Below are 13,311 nucleotides of genomic sequence, written 5' to 3' on the forward strand. Positions count from 1 at the left end.
AAGCAAGCATAAGTTGGTTTTCTAAATTTGAGACCCTGTTCTGCTTTGGAATTCAGTTCCTGTGTAGCCAAGTTTACATTCCGTGTATTAGTGATATCTTATGATGTTTCTTTTTCTGTGTGACTTATTTCAGTTAGAATCATCGTACCTGAATCCACTCATTGTGCTGCTATGGGCCTGATGACATAGATTTCATTGCTGAGTGATACTGCATTCTACGTAAGTACCACAAGTTCTTTCTCCGTTTTTCACTTTCTGTAATATTGAATTTGTATGGTAAACGAGGTTCTTGTAAACAGAGGCGTCCCAAATTTTGGGGTGGCTGTGTCTTTTTGATTTTAATTTCCCTAAGCTATAGGACCATAAGTGGAAGTGCCCTAGGCTCTGTTGCTTTGTTTTTTAGATGTTTCAGGAAACACCATACACTTCTCCCGAGTGTCTGTTGGCAATTTACATCCCGCCCATCAGCATAACAAGGCTCCCAGTTCTCCATGGCCTGTCCTGCCTTTCTGGATTTTACACATTTTTCAGATGGCCCTTTTGACTGGGGAGAAGTGAGACTTCATTGTAGTGCAGATTTCCTTTGCAAGCTTGCTTGGTTGGCCAAAAAGGGCGTATGCGTTTTTTCCTGAATATATTCAGGAAAAAACGCATACGCCCTCTTTGGCCAAGTGCATCATTGTGGACGTTCTGCCTCTTTTCCTATGCTTTCAATGCAATTCCAGTCTAACTCCTGAAATCGGTTTCCTGCAATTCTGCCCCGCTTTCAAGTCCTCTTGGCAGCCTTACTTCAGTATATGTTTGGACGATAGCTGTCATTTATAACTCTGCAGGTTTGTGAATTACAGTGCCCCTGAGCTCCTTTCTTCAACTCGCTTTCTTGTGACCTGGCCGCAACACCGCAGGATGGCTTCAGGCCCTAATCTGGTTCTGGCACGGCACGCTGAGCCTTTGGTTATTTCCTCTTCCTGGTGGGAAATGAGAGTTAAATTTGCCCGTCCAGACAGCTCCAGCTAGTCTCTCATTGGTTCTCACTATTCCTGTTCATCTTCCGCAGAAATTGCAAACTGGGCCAAACAGGAGGTTAAAGGTGCCGACTCTCCAAGTCAGGAGAGTGTTAGTAAAGCGTCTGGAATGTTGCACCCGAGTACCAGGGGAGACGAATTGAGACATATTTGAACACGTCTCCCGTTCACACGGTTGATCATACTCTGGGTTCCACATGCATGTTTTAGGTGAAGGAAGAATACCTTAAATCTGCAGAGTTGAGACCCGTGGAATGGGTACCATGCAATATGACTTCAAAGGGTCTTCATTTGCTCACCGAACCTCTCCAATCCTATCACTGCTGCGTTTACGCCCCTGTACACAGGCTTGATTCTCTTTTGGAGACATAGCAATCCATAGGTTTTAAGATACTTACTAGTCAGTAACATTCTTAGGCGTTTAATATGGGGTGTTGAGTCCATTTCCTTGAGCAAGGAGTAGCTCTTGTCTATTCCATATTTGGCTTAAGGAACTTTATCTGTGCTCATTTCAATCTCTGGTTTTATGCAGCACCCCAACTCACCTTTCCCCTTAAGCAAGCATAAGTTGGTTTTCTAAACTTGAGACCCTGTTCTGTTTTGGAATTCAGATCCTGTGTAGCCAAGTTTACATTCTGTGTATTAGTGATATCTTATGATGTTTCTTTTTCTGTGTGACTTATTTCAGTTAGAATCATCGTACCTGAATCCACTCATTATGCTGATACGGGCCTGATGACATAGATCTCATTGCTGAGTGATACAGAATTGTACGTAAGTACCACAAGTTCTTTATCCATTTTTCACTTTCTGTGATATTGAACTTGTACGGTAAACGAGGTTCTTGTAAACAGAGCCGTTCCAAACTTTGGGGTGGCTGTGTCTTTTTGATTTTAATTTCCCTAAGCTATAGGACCATAAGTGGAACTGCCCTACGCTCTGTTGCTTTGTTTTTTCGATGTTTCAGGAAACACCATACACTTCTCCCGAGTGTCTGTTGGCAATTTACATCCCGCCCATCAGCATAACAAGGCTCCCAGTTCTCCAGGGCCTGTCCTGCCTTTCTGGATTTTACACTTTTTTCAGATGGCCCTTTTGACCGGGGGGAAGTGAGACTTCATTGTAGTGCAGATTTCTTTGCAAGCTTGCTTGGTTGGCCAAAAAGGGCATATGCGTTTTTTCCTGAATATATTCAGGAAAAAACGCATACGCCCTTTTTGGCCAAGTGCATCAATGTGGACGGTCTGCCTCTTTTCCTATGCTTTCAATGCAATTCCAGTCTACCTCCTGAAATCGGTTTCCTGCAATTCTGCCCCGCTTTCAAGTCCTCTTGGCAGCCTTACTTCAGTGTAGTTTTGGACGATAGCTGTCATTTATAACTCTGCAGGTTTATGAATTACAGTGCCCCTGAGCTCCTTTCTTCAACTCGCTTTCTTTTGAGCTGGCCGCAACACCGCAGGATGGCTTCAGGCCCTAATCTGGTTCCGGCACGGCACGCTGAGCCTTTGGTTAATTCCTCTTCCTGGTGGGAAATGAGAGTTAAATTTGCCCGTCCAGACACCTTCAGCTAGTCTCTCATTGATTCTCGCTATTCCTGTTCATCTTCAGCAGAAATTGCACACTGGGCCAAACAGGAGGTTAAAGGCGCTGACTCTCCAAGTGGGGAGAGTGTTAGTAAAGCGTCTGGAATGTTGCACCCGAGTACCAGGGGAGGAAAACTGAGATATATTTGAACACGTCTGCCGTTCACACGGTTGGTCATACTCTGGGTTCCACATGCATGTTTTAGCTGAAGGAAGAATACCTTAAACCTGGAGAGTTGAGACCCGTGGAATGGGTACCATGCAATATGACTTCAAAGGGTCTTCATTTGCTCACCGAACCTCTCCAATCCTATCACTGCTGCGTTTATGCCCCTGTACACATGCTTGATTCTCTTTTGGAGACATAGCAATCCATAGGTTTTAAGATACTTACTAGTCAGGTACATTCTTAGGCGTTTAATATGGGGTGTTGAGTCCATTTCGTTGAGAAAGGAGTAGCTCTTGTCTATTCCATATTTGGCTTAAGGAACTTTATCTGTGCTCATTTCAATCTCTGGTTTTATGCAGCACCCCAACTCACCTTTCCCCTTAAGCAAGCATAAGTTGGTTTTCTAAACTTGAGACCCTGTTCTGTTTTGGAATTCAGATCCTGTGTAGCCAAGTTTACATTCTGTGTATTAGTGATATCTTATGATGTTTCTTTTTCTGTGTGACTTATTTCAGTTAGAATCATCGTACCTGAATCCACTCATTATGCTGCTACGGGCCTGATGACATAGATCTCATTGCTGAGTGATACTGCATTGTACGTAAGTACCACAAGTTCTTTATCCATTTTTCACTTTCTGTGATATTGAACTTGTACGGTAAACGAGGTTCTTGTAAACAGAGCCGTTCCAAACTTTGGGGTGGCTGTGTCTTTTTGATTTTAATTTCCCTAAGCTATAGGACCATAAGTGGAACTGCCCTACGCTCTGTTGCTTTGTTTTTTCGATGTTTCAGGAAACACCATACACTTCTCCCGAGTGTCTGTTGGCAATTTACATCCCGCCCATCAGCATAACAAGGCTCCCAGTTCTCCAGGGCCTGTCCTGCCTTTCTGGATTTTACACTTTTTTCAGATGGCCCTTTTGACCGGGGGGAAGTGAGACTTCATTGTAGTGCAGATTTCTTTGCAAGCTTGCTTGGTTGGCCAAAAAGGGCGTATGCGTTTTTTCCTGAATATATTCAGGAAAAAACGCATACGCCCTTTTTGGCCAAGTGCATCAATGTGGACGGTCTGCCTCTTTTCCTATGCTTTCAATGCAATTCCAGTCTACCTCCTGAAATCGGTTTCCTGCAATTCTGCCCCGCTTTCAAGTCCTCTTGGCAGCCTTACTTCAGTGTATTTTTGGACGATAGCTGTCATTTATAACTCTGCAGGTTTATGAATTACAGTGCCCCTGAGCTCCTTTCTTCAACTCGCTTTCTTTTGAGCTGGCCGCAACACCGCAGGATGGCTTCAGGCCCTAATCTGGTTCCGGCACGGCACGCTGAGCCTTTGGTTAATTCCTCTTCCTGGTGGGAAATGAGAGTTAAATTTGCCCGTCCAGACACCTTCAGCTAGTCTCTCATTGATTCTCGCTATTCCTGTTCATCTTCAGCAGAAATTGCACACTGGGCCAAACAGGAGGTTAAAGGCGCTGACTCTCCAAGTGGGGAGAGTGTTACTAAAGCGTCTGGAATGTTGCACCCGAGTACCAGGGGAGGAAAACTGAGATATATTTGAACACGTCTGCCGTTCACACGGTTGATCATACTCTGGGTTCCACATGCATGTTTTAGCTGAAGGAAGAATACCTTAAACCTGGAGAGTTGAGACCCGTGGAATGGGTACCATGCAATATGACTTCAAAGGGTCTTCATTTGCTCACCGAACCTCTCCAATCCTATCACTGCTGCGTTTATGCCCCTGTACACATGCTTGATTCTCTTTTGGAGACATAGCAATCCATAGGTTTTAAGATACTTACTAGTCAGTTACATTCTTAGGCGTTTAATATGGGGTGTTGAGTCCATTTCGTTGAGAAAGGAGTAGCTCTTGTCTATTCCATATTTGGCTTAAGGAACTTTATCTGTGCTCATTTCAATCTCTGGTTTTACACAGCACCCCAACTCACCTTTCCCCTTAAGCAAGCATAAGTTGGTTTTCTAAATTTGAGACCCTGTTCTGTTTTGGAATTCAGTTCCTGTGTAGCCAAGTTTACATTCCGTGTATTAGTGATATCTTATGATGTTTCGTTTTCTGTGTGATTTATTTCAGTTAGAATCATCGTACCTTAATCCACTCATTATGCTGCTTCGGGCCTGATGACATAGATTTCATTGCTGAGTGATACTGCATTGTACGTAAGTACCACAAGTTCTTTATCCATTTTTCACTTTCTGTGATATTGAACTTGTATGGCAAACGAGATTCTTGTAAACAGAGGCGTCCCAAACTTTGGGGTGGCTGTGTCTTTTTGATTTTAATTTCCCTAAGCTATAGGACCATAAGTGGAATTGACCTAGGCTCTGTTGCTTTGTTTTTTAGATGTTTCAGGAAACACCATACACTTCTCCCGAGTGTCTGTTGGCAATTTACATCCAGTCCATCAGCATAACAAGGCTCCCAGTTCTCCATGGCCTGTCCTGCCTTTCTGGATTTTACACTTTTTTCAGATGGCCCTTTTGACCAGGGGGAAGTGAGACTTCATTGTAGTGCAGATTTCCTTTGCAAGCTTGCTTGGTTGGCCAAAAAGGGCGTATGCGATTTTTCCTGAATATATTCAGGAAAAAACGCATACGCCCTTTTTGGCCAAGTGCATCATTGTGGACGTTCTGCCTCTTTTCCTATGCTTGAAATGCAATTCCAGTCTACCTCCTGAAATCGGTTTCCTGCAATTCTGCCCCGCTTTCAAGTCCTCTTGGGAGCCTTACTTCAGTCTATTTTTGGACGATAGCTGTCATTTATAACTCTGCAGGTTTGTGAATTACAGTGCCCCTGAGCTCCTTTCTTCAACTCGCTTTCTTTTGAGCAGGCCGCAACACCGCAGGATGGCTTCAGGCCCTAATCTGGTTCCGGCACAGCACGCTGAGCCTTTGGTTATTTCCTCTTCCTGTTGGGAAATGAGAGTTAAATTTGCCCGTCCAGACACCTCCAGCTAGTCTCTCATTGGTTCTCCCTATTCCTGTTCATCTTCCGCAGAAATTGCAAACTGGGCCAAACAGGAGGTTAAAGGCGCTGACTCTCCAAGTGGGGAGAGTGTTAGTAAAGCGTCTGGAATGTTGCACCCGAGTACCAGGGGAGAAGAACTGAGACATATTTGAACACGTCTCCCATTCACACGGTTGATCATACTCTGGGTTCCACATGCATGTTTTAGCTGAAGGAAGAATACCTTAAACCTGGTTAGTTGAAACCCGTGGAATGGGGACCATGCAATATGACTTCAAAGGGTCTTCATTTGCTCACCGAACCTCTCCAATCCTATCACTGCTGCGTTTATGCCCCTTTACACATGCTTGATTCTCTTTCAGAGACATAGCAATCCATAGGTTTTAACATACTTACTAGTCAGGTACATTCTTAGGCATTTAATATGCGGTGTTGAGTCCATTTCGTTGAGCAAGGAGTAGCTCTTGTCTATTCCATATTTGGCTTAAGGAACTTTATCTGTGCTCATTTCAATCTCTGGTTTTATGCAGCACCCCAACTCACCTTTCCCCTTAAGCAAGCATAAGTTGGTTTACTAAATTTGAGACCCTGTTCTGTTCTGTAATTCACTTCCTGTGTAGCCAAGTTTCCATTCCGTGTATTACTGATATCTTATGATGTTTCTTTTTCTGTGTGACTTATTTCCGTTAGAATCATCATAGCTGAATCCACTCATTGTGCTGCTAAGGGCCTGATGACATAGATTTCATTGCTGAGTGATATTGCTTTGTAAGTGAATACCACAACTTCTTTATCCATTTTTCACTTTCTGTGATATTGAACTTGTACGGTAAACGAGGTTCTTGTAAACAGAGCCTTTCCAAACTTTGGGGTGGCTGTGTCTTTTTGATTTTAATTTCCCTAAGCTATAGGACCATAAGTGGAAGTGCCCTAGGCTCTGTTGCTTTGTTTTTTTGATGTTTCAGGAAACACCATACACTTCTCCCGAGTGTCTGTTGGCAATTTACATCCCGCCCATCAGCATAACTAGGCTCCCAGTTCTCCATGGCCTGTCCTGCCTTTCTGGATTTTACACTTTATTCAGATGGCCCTTTTGACCGGGGAGAAGTGAGACTTCATTGTAGTGCAGATTTCCTTTGCAAGTTTGCTTGGTTGGCCAAAAAGGGCGTATGCGTTTTTTCCTGAATATATTCAGGAAAAAACGCATACGCCCTTTATGGCCAAGTGCATCATTGTGGACGTTCTGCCTCTTTTCCTATGCTTTCAATGCAATTCCAGTCTACCTCCTGAAATCGGTTTCCTGCAATTCTGCCCCACTTTCAAGTCCTCTTGGCAGCCTTACTTCAGTATATTTTTGGACGATTGCTGTCATTTATAACTCTGCAGGTTTGTGAATTACAGTGCCCCTGAGCTCCTTTCTTCAACTCGCTTTCTTTTGAGCTGGCCGCAACACCGCAGGATGTCTTCAGGCCCTAAACTGGTTCTGGCACGGCACGCTGAGCCTTTGGTTAATTCCTCTTCCTGGTGGGAAATGAGAGTTAAATTTGCCCATCCAGACACCTCCAGCTAGTCTCTCATTGGTTCTCGCTATTCCTGTTCATCTTCCACAGAAATTGCAAACTGGGCCAAACAGGAGGTTAAAGGGACTGACTCTCCAAGTGGGGAGAGTGTTAGTAAAGCGTCTGGAATGTTGCACCCGAGTACCAGGGTACGAAAACTGAGACATATTTGAACACGTCTCCCAATCACATGGTTGATCATACTCTAGGTTCCACATGCATGTTTTAGCTGAAGGAAGAATACCTTAAACCTGGGTAGTTGAAACCCGTGGAATGGGTACCATGCAATATGACTTCAAAGGGTCTTCATTTGCTCACCGAACCTCTCCAATCCTATCACTGCTGCGTTTATGCCCCTGTACACATGCTTGATTCTCTTTCGGAGACATAGCAATCCATAGGTTTTAAGATACTTACTAGTCAGGTACATTCTTAGGCGTTTAATATGCGGTGTTGAGTCCATTTCGTTGAGCAAGGAGTAGCTCTTGTCTATTCCATATTTGGCTTAAGGAACTTTATCTGTGCTCATTTCAATCTCTGGTTTTATGCAGCACCCCAACTCACCTTTACCCTTAAGCAAGCATAAGTTGGTTTTCTAAATTTGAGACCCTGTTCTGTTCTGTAATTCAGTTCCTGTGTAGTCAAGTTTCCATTCCGTGTATTACTGATATCTTATGATGTTTCTTTTTCTGTGTGACTTATTTCAGTTAGAATCATCATACCTGAATCCACTTGTGCTGCTAAGGGCCTGATGACACAGATTTCATTGCTGAGTGATATTGCTTTGTAAGTAAATACCACAACTTCTTTATCCATTTTTCACTTTCTGCGATGTTGAACTTGTACTGTAAACGAGGTTCTTGTAAACAGAGCCGTTCCAAACTTTGGGGTGGCTGTGTCTTTTTGATTTTAATTTCCCTAAGCTATAGGACCATAAGTGGAAGTGCCCTACGTTCTGTTGCTTTGTTTTTTAGATGTTTCAGGAAACACCATACACTTCTCCCGAGTGGTTGTTTGCAATTTTCAACCCGCCCATCAGCATAACAAGGCTCCCACTTCTCCATGACCTGTTCTGCCTTTCTGGATTTTACACTTTTTTCAGATGGCACTTTTGACCGGGGGGAAGTGAGACTTCATTGTAGTGCAGATTTCCTTTGCAAGCTTGCTTGGTTGGCCAAAAAGGGCGTATGCGTTTTTTCCTGAATATATTCAGGAAAAAACGCATACGCCCTTTTTGGCCAAGTGCATCATTGTGGACGGTCTGCCTCTTTTCCTATTCTTTCAATGCAATTCCAGTCTACCTCCTGAAATCGGTTTCCTGCAATTCTGCCCCGCTTTCAAGTCCTCTTGGCAGCCTTACTTCAGTCTATTTTTGGACGATAGCTGTCATTTATAACTCTGCAGGTTTGTGAATTACAGTGCCCCTGAGCTCCTTTCTTCAACTCGCTTTCTTTTGAGCTGGCCGCAACACCGCAGGATGGCTTCAGGCCCTAATCTGGTTCCGGTACGGCATGCTGAGCGTTTGGTTAATTCCTCTTCCTGGTGGGAAATGAGAGTTAAATTTGCCCGTCCAGACACCTCCAGCTAGCCTCTCATTGGTTCTCGCTATTCCTGTTCATCTTCCGCAGAAATTGCAAACTGGGCCAAACAGGAGTTTAAAGGGACTGACTCTCCAGGTCGGGAGAGTGTTAGTAAAGCATCTGGAATGTTGCACCCGAGTACCAGGGGGGGAAAACTGAGACATATTTGAACACGTCTCCCGTTCACATGGTTGATCATATTCTGGGTTCCACATGCATGTTTTAGCTGAAGGAAGAATACCTTAAACCTGGAGAGTTGAGACCCGTGTAATGGGTACCATGCAATATGACTTCAAAGGGTCTTCATTTGCTCACGAACCTCTCCAATCCTATCACTGCTGCGTTTATGCCCCTGTACACATGCTTGAGTCTCTTTTGGAAACATAGCAATCCATAGGTTTTAAGATACTTACTAGTCAGGTACATTCTTAGGCGTTTAATATGCGGTGTTGAGTCCATTTCGTTGAGCAAGGAGTAGCTCTTGTCTATTCCATATTTGGCTTAAGGAAATTTATCTGTGCTCATTTCAATCTCTGGTTTTATGCAGCACCCCAACTCACCTTTACCCTTAAGCAAGCATAAGTTGGTTTTCTAAATTTGAGACCCTCTTCTGTTTTGGAATGCAGTTCCTGTGTAGCCAAGTTTCCATTCCGTGTATTAGTGATATCTTATGATGTTTCTTTTTCTGTGTGAGTTATTTCAGTTAGAATCATCGTACCTGAATCCACTCATTATGCTGCTACGGGCCTGATGACATAGATTTCATTGCTGAGTGATACTGCATTGTACGTAAGTACCACAAGTTCTTTATCCATTTTTCACTTTCTGTGATATTGACCTTGTACGGTAAACGAGGTTCTTGTAAACGGAGGCGTCCCAAAATTTGGGGTGGCTGTGTCTTTTTGATTTTAATTTCCCTAAGCTATAGGACCATAATTGGAAGTGCCCTAGGTTCTGTTGCTTTGTTTTTTAGATGTTTCAGGAAACACCATACACTTCTCCCGAATGGTTGTTGGCAATTTACATCCCGCCCATCAGCATAACAAGGCTCCCAGTTCTCCATGGCTTGTCCTGCCTTTCTGGATTTTACACTTTTTTCAGATGGCCCTTTTGACCGGGGGGAAGTGAGACTTCATTGTAGTGCAGATTTCCTTTGCAAGCTTGCTTGGTTGGCCAAAAAGGGCGTATGCGTTTTTTCCTGAATATATTCAGGAAAAAACGCATACGCCCTTTTTGGCCAAGTGCATCATTGTGGACGTTCTGCCTCTTTTCCTATGCTTTCAATGCAATTCCAGTCTACCTCCTGAAATCGGTTTCCTACAATTCTGCCCCGCTTTCAAGTCCTCTTGGCAGCCTTACTTCAGTCTATTTTTGGACGATAGCTGTCATTTATAACTCTGCAGGTTTGTGAATTACAGTGCCCCTGAGCTCCTTTCTTCAACTCGCTTTCTTTTGAGCTCGCCGCAACACCGCAGAATGGCTTCAGGCCCTAATCTGGTTCCGGTACGGCACGCTGAGCCTTTGGTTATTTCCTCTTCCTGGTGGGAAATGAGAGTTAAATTTGCCCGTCCAGACACCTCCAGCTATCCTCTCATTGGTTCGCGCTATTCCTGTTCATCTTCCGCAGAAATTGCAAACTGTGCCAAACAGGAGGTTAAAGGCGCTGACTCTCCAAGTGGGGAGAGTGTTAGTAAAGCGTCTCGAATGTTGCACCCGAGTACCAGGGGAGGAAAACTGAGACATATTTGAACACGTCTCCCGTTCACATGGTTGATCATACTTGGGTTCCACATGCATTTTTTAGCTGAAGGAAGAATACCTTAAACCTGGAGAGTTAAGACCCGTGTAATGGGTACCATGCAATATGACTTCAAAGGGTCTTCATTTGCTCACGAACCTCTCCAATCCTATCACTGCTGCGTTTATGCCCCTGTACACATGCTTGATTCTCTTTCGGAGACATAGCAATCCATAGGTTTTAAGATACTTACTGGTCAGGTACATTCTTAGGCGTTTAATATGCGGTGTTGAGTCCATTTCGTTGAGCAAGGAGTAGCTCTTGTCTATTCCATATTTGGCTTAAGGAACTTTATCTGTACTCATTTCGATCTCTGGTTTTATGCAGCACCCCAACTCACCTTTCCCCTTAAGCAAGCATAAGTTGGTTTTCTAATTTGAGACCCTGTTCTGTTCTGTAATTCAGTTCCTGTGTAGCCAAGTTTACATTCCGTGTATTACTGATATCTTATGATGTTTCTTTTTCTGTGTGACTTATTTCAGTTAGAATCATCATACCTGAATCCACTCATTGTGCTGCTAAGGGCCTGATGACACAGATTTCATTGCTGAGTGATATTGCTTTGTAAGTAAATACCACAATTTCTTTATCCATTTTTCACTTTCTGCGATGTTGAACTTGTACTGTAAACGAGGTTCTTGTAAACAGAGCCGTTCCAAACTTTGGGGTGGCTGTGTCTTTTTGATTTTAATTTCCCTAAGCTATAGGACCATAAGTGGAAGTGCCCTAGGTTCTGTTGCTTTGTTTTTTAGATGTTTCAGGAAACACCATACACTTCTCCGGAGTGTTTGTTGGCAATTTACATCCCGCCCATCAGCATAACAAGGCTCCCAGTTCTCCATGGCCTGTCCTGCCTTTCTGGATTTTACACTTTTTTCAGATGGCCCTTTTGACTGGGGGGAAGTGAGACTTCATTGTAGTGCAGATTTCCTTGCAAGCTTGCTTGCTTGGCCAAAAAGGGCGTATGCGTTTTTTCCTGAATATATTCAGGAAAAAACACATACGCCCTTTTTGGCCAAGTGCATCATTGTGGACGTTCTGCCTCTTTTCCTATGCTTTCAATGCAATTCCAGTCTACCTCCTGAAATCGGTTTCCTGCAATTCTGCCCCGCTTTCAAGTCCTCTTGGCAGCCTTACTTCAGTAAATTTTTGGACGATAGCTGTCATTTATAACTCTGCAGGTTTGTGAATTACAGTGCCCCTGAGCTCCTTTCTTCAACTCGCTTTCTTGTGAGCTGGCCGCAACACCGCAGGATGGCTTCAGGCCCTAATCTGGTTCCGGTACGGCACGCTGAGCCTTTGGTTATTTCCTCTTCCTGGTGGGAAATGAGAGTTAAATTTGCCCGTCCAGACACCTCCAGCTAGCCTCTCATTGGTTCTCGCTATTCCTGTTCATCTTCCGCAGAAATTGCAAACTGGGCCAAACAGGATGTTAAAGGGACTGACTCTCCAGGTCGGGAGAGTGTTAGTAAAGCGTCTGGAATGTTGCACCCGAGTACCAGGGGGGGAAAACTGAGACATATTTGAACACGTCTCCCGTTCACATGGTTGATCATATTCTGGGTTCCACATGCATGTTTTAGCTGAAGGAAGAATACCTTAAATCTGCAGAGTTGAGACCCGTGGAATGGGTACCATGCAATATGATTTCAAAGGGTCTTCATTTGCTCACCGAACCTCTCCAATCCTATCACTGCTGCGTTTATGCCCCTGTACACATGCTTGATTCTTTTTCGGAGACATAGCAATCCATAGGTTTTAAGATACTTACTAGTCAGGTATATTCTTAGGCGTTTAATATGGGGTGTTGAGTCCATTTCGTTGAGCAAGGAGTAGCTCTTGTCTATTCCATATTTGGCTTAAGGAACTTTATCTGTGCTCATTTCAATCTCTGGTTTTATGCAGCACCCCAACTCACCTTTCCCCTTAAGCAAGCATAAGTTGGTTTTCTAAATTTGAGACCCTGTTCTGTTTTGGAATGCAGTTCCTGTGTAGCCAAGTTTACATTCCGTGTATTAGTGATATCTTATGATGTTTCTATTTCTGTGTGACTTATTTCAGTTAGAATCATCGTACCTGAATCCACTCATTATGCTGCTACGGGCCTGATGACATAGATTTCATTGCTGAGTGATACTGCATTGTACGTAAGTACCACAAGTTCTTTATCCATTTTTCACTTTCTGTGATATTGAACTTGTACGGTAAACGAGGTTCTTGTAAACAGAGGCGTCCCAAACTTTGGGGTGGCTGTGTCTTTTTGATTTTAATTTCCCTAAGCTATAGGACCATAAGTGGAAGTGCCCTAGGCTCTGTTGCTTTGTTTTTTCGATGTTTCAGGAAACACCATACACTTCTCCCGAGTGTCTGTTGGCAATTTACATCCCGCCCATCAGCATAACAAGGCTCCCAGTTCTCCATGGCCTGTCCTGCCTTTCTGGATTTTACACTTTTTTCAGATGGCCCTTTTGACCGGGGGGAAGTGAGACTTCATTGTAGTGCAGATTTCCTTTGCAAGTTTGCTTGGTTGGCCAAAAAGGGCGTATGCGTTTTTTCCTGAATATATTGAGGAAAAAACGCATACGCACTTTTTGGCCAAGTGCATCATT

The 13,311-nt window shown here is 43.7% G+C and overlaps 1 long non-coding RNA gene across 11 annotated transcripts in view; it reads left to right on the forward strand.

The window, feature by feature from the left end:
- The window catches only part of LOC307185334, a 3,778,167-nt gene that overhangs the window by 571,836 nt on the left and 3,193,020 nt on the right, over positions 1-13,311 (forward strand). Inside the window, exon 1 of one of the 11 annotated variants that reach the window (XR_013827998.1) lies at positions 481-554. The exons of the other annotated variants lie outside the window; for them this stretch is intronic. This is a non-coding gene — a long non-coding RNA (uncharacterized lncRNA). Of the gene's footprint in view, positions 1-480; positions 555-13,311 lie in introns of those variants that run through there. 11 annotated transcript variants of the gene reach the window in all.

The sequence above is a fragment of the Stenella coeruleoalba genome (assembly GCF_951394435.1).
Source record: "Stenella coeruleoalba genome assembly, chromosome: 4".
NCBI lineage: Eukaryota > Metazoa > Chordata > Mammalia > Artiodactyla > Delphinidae > Stenella > Stenella coeruleoalba.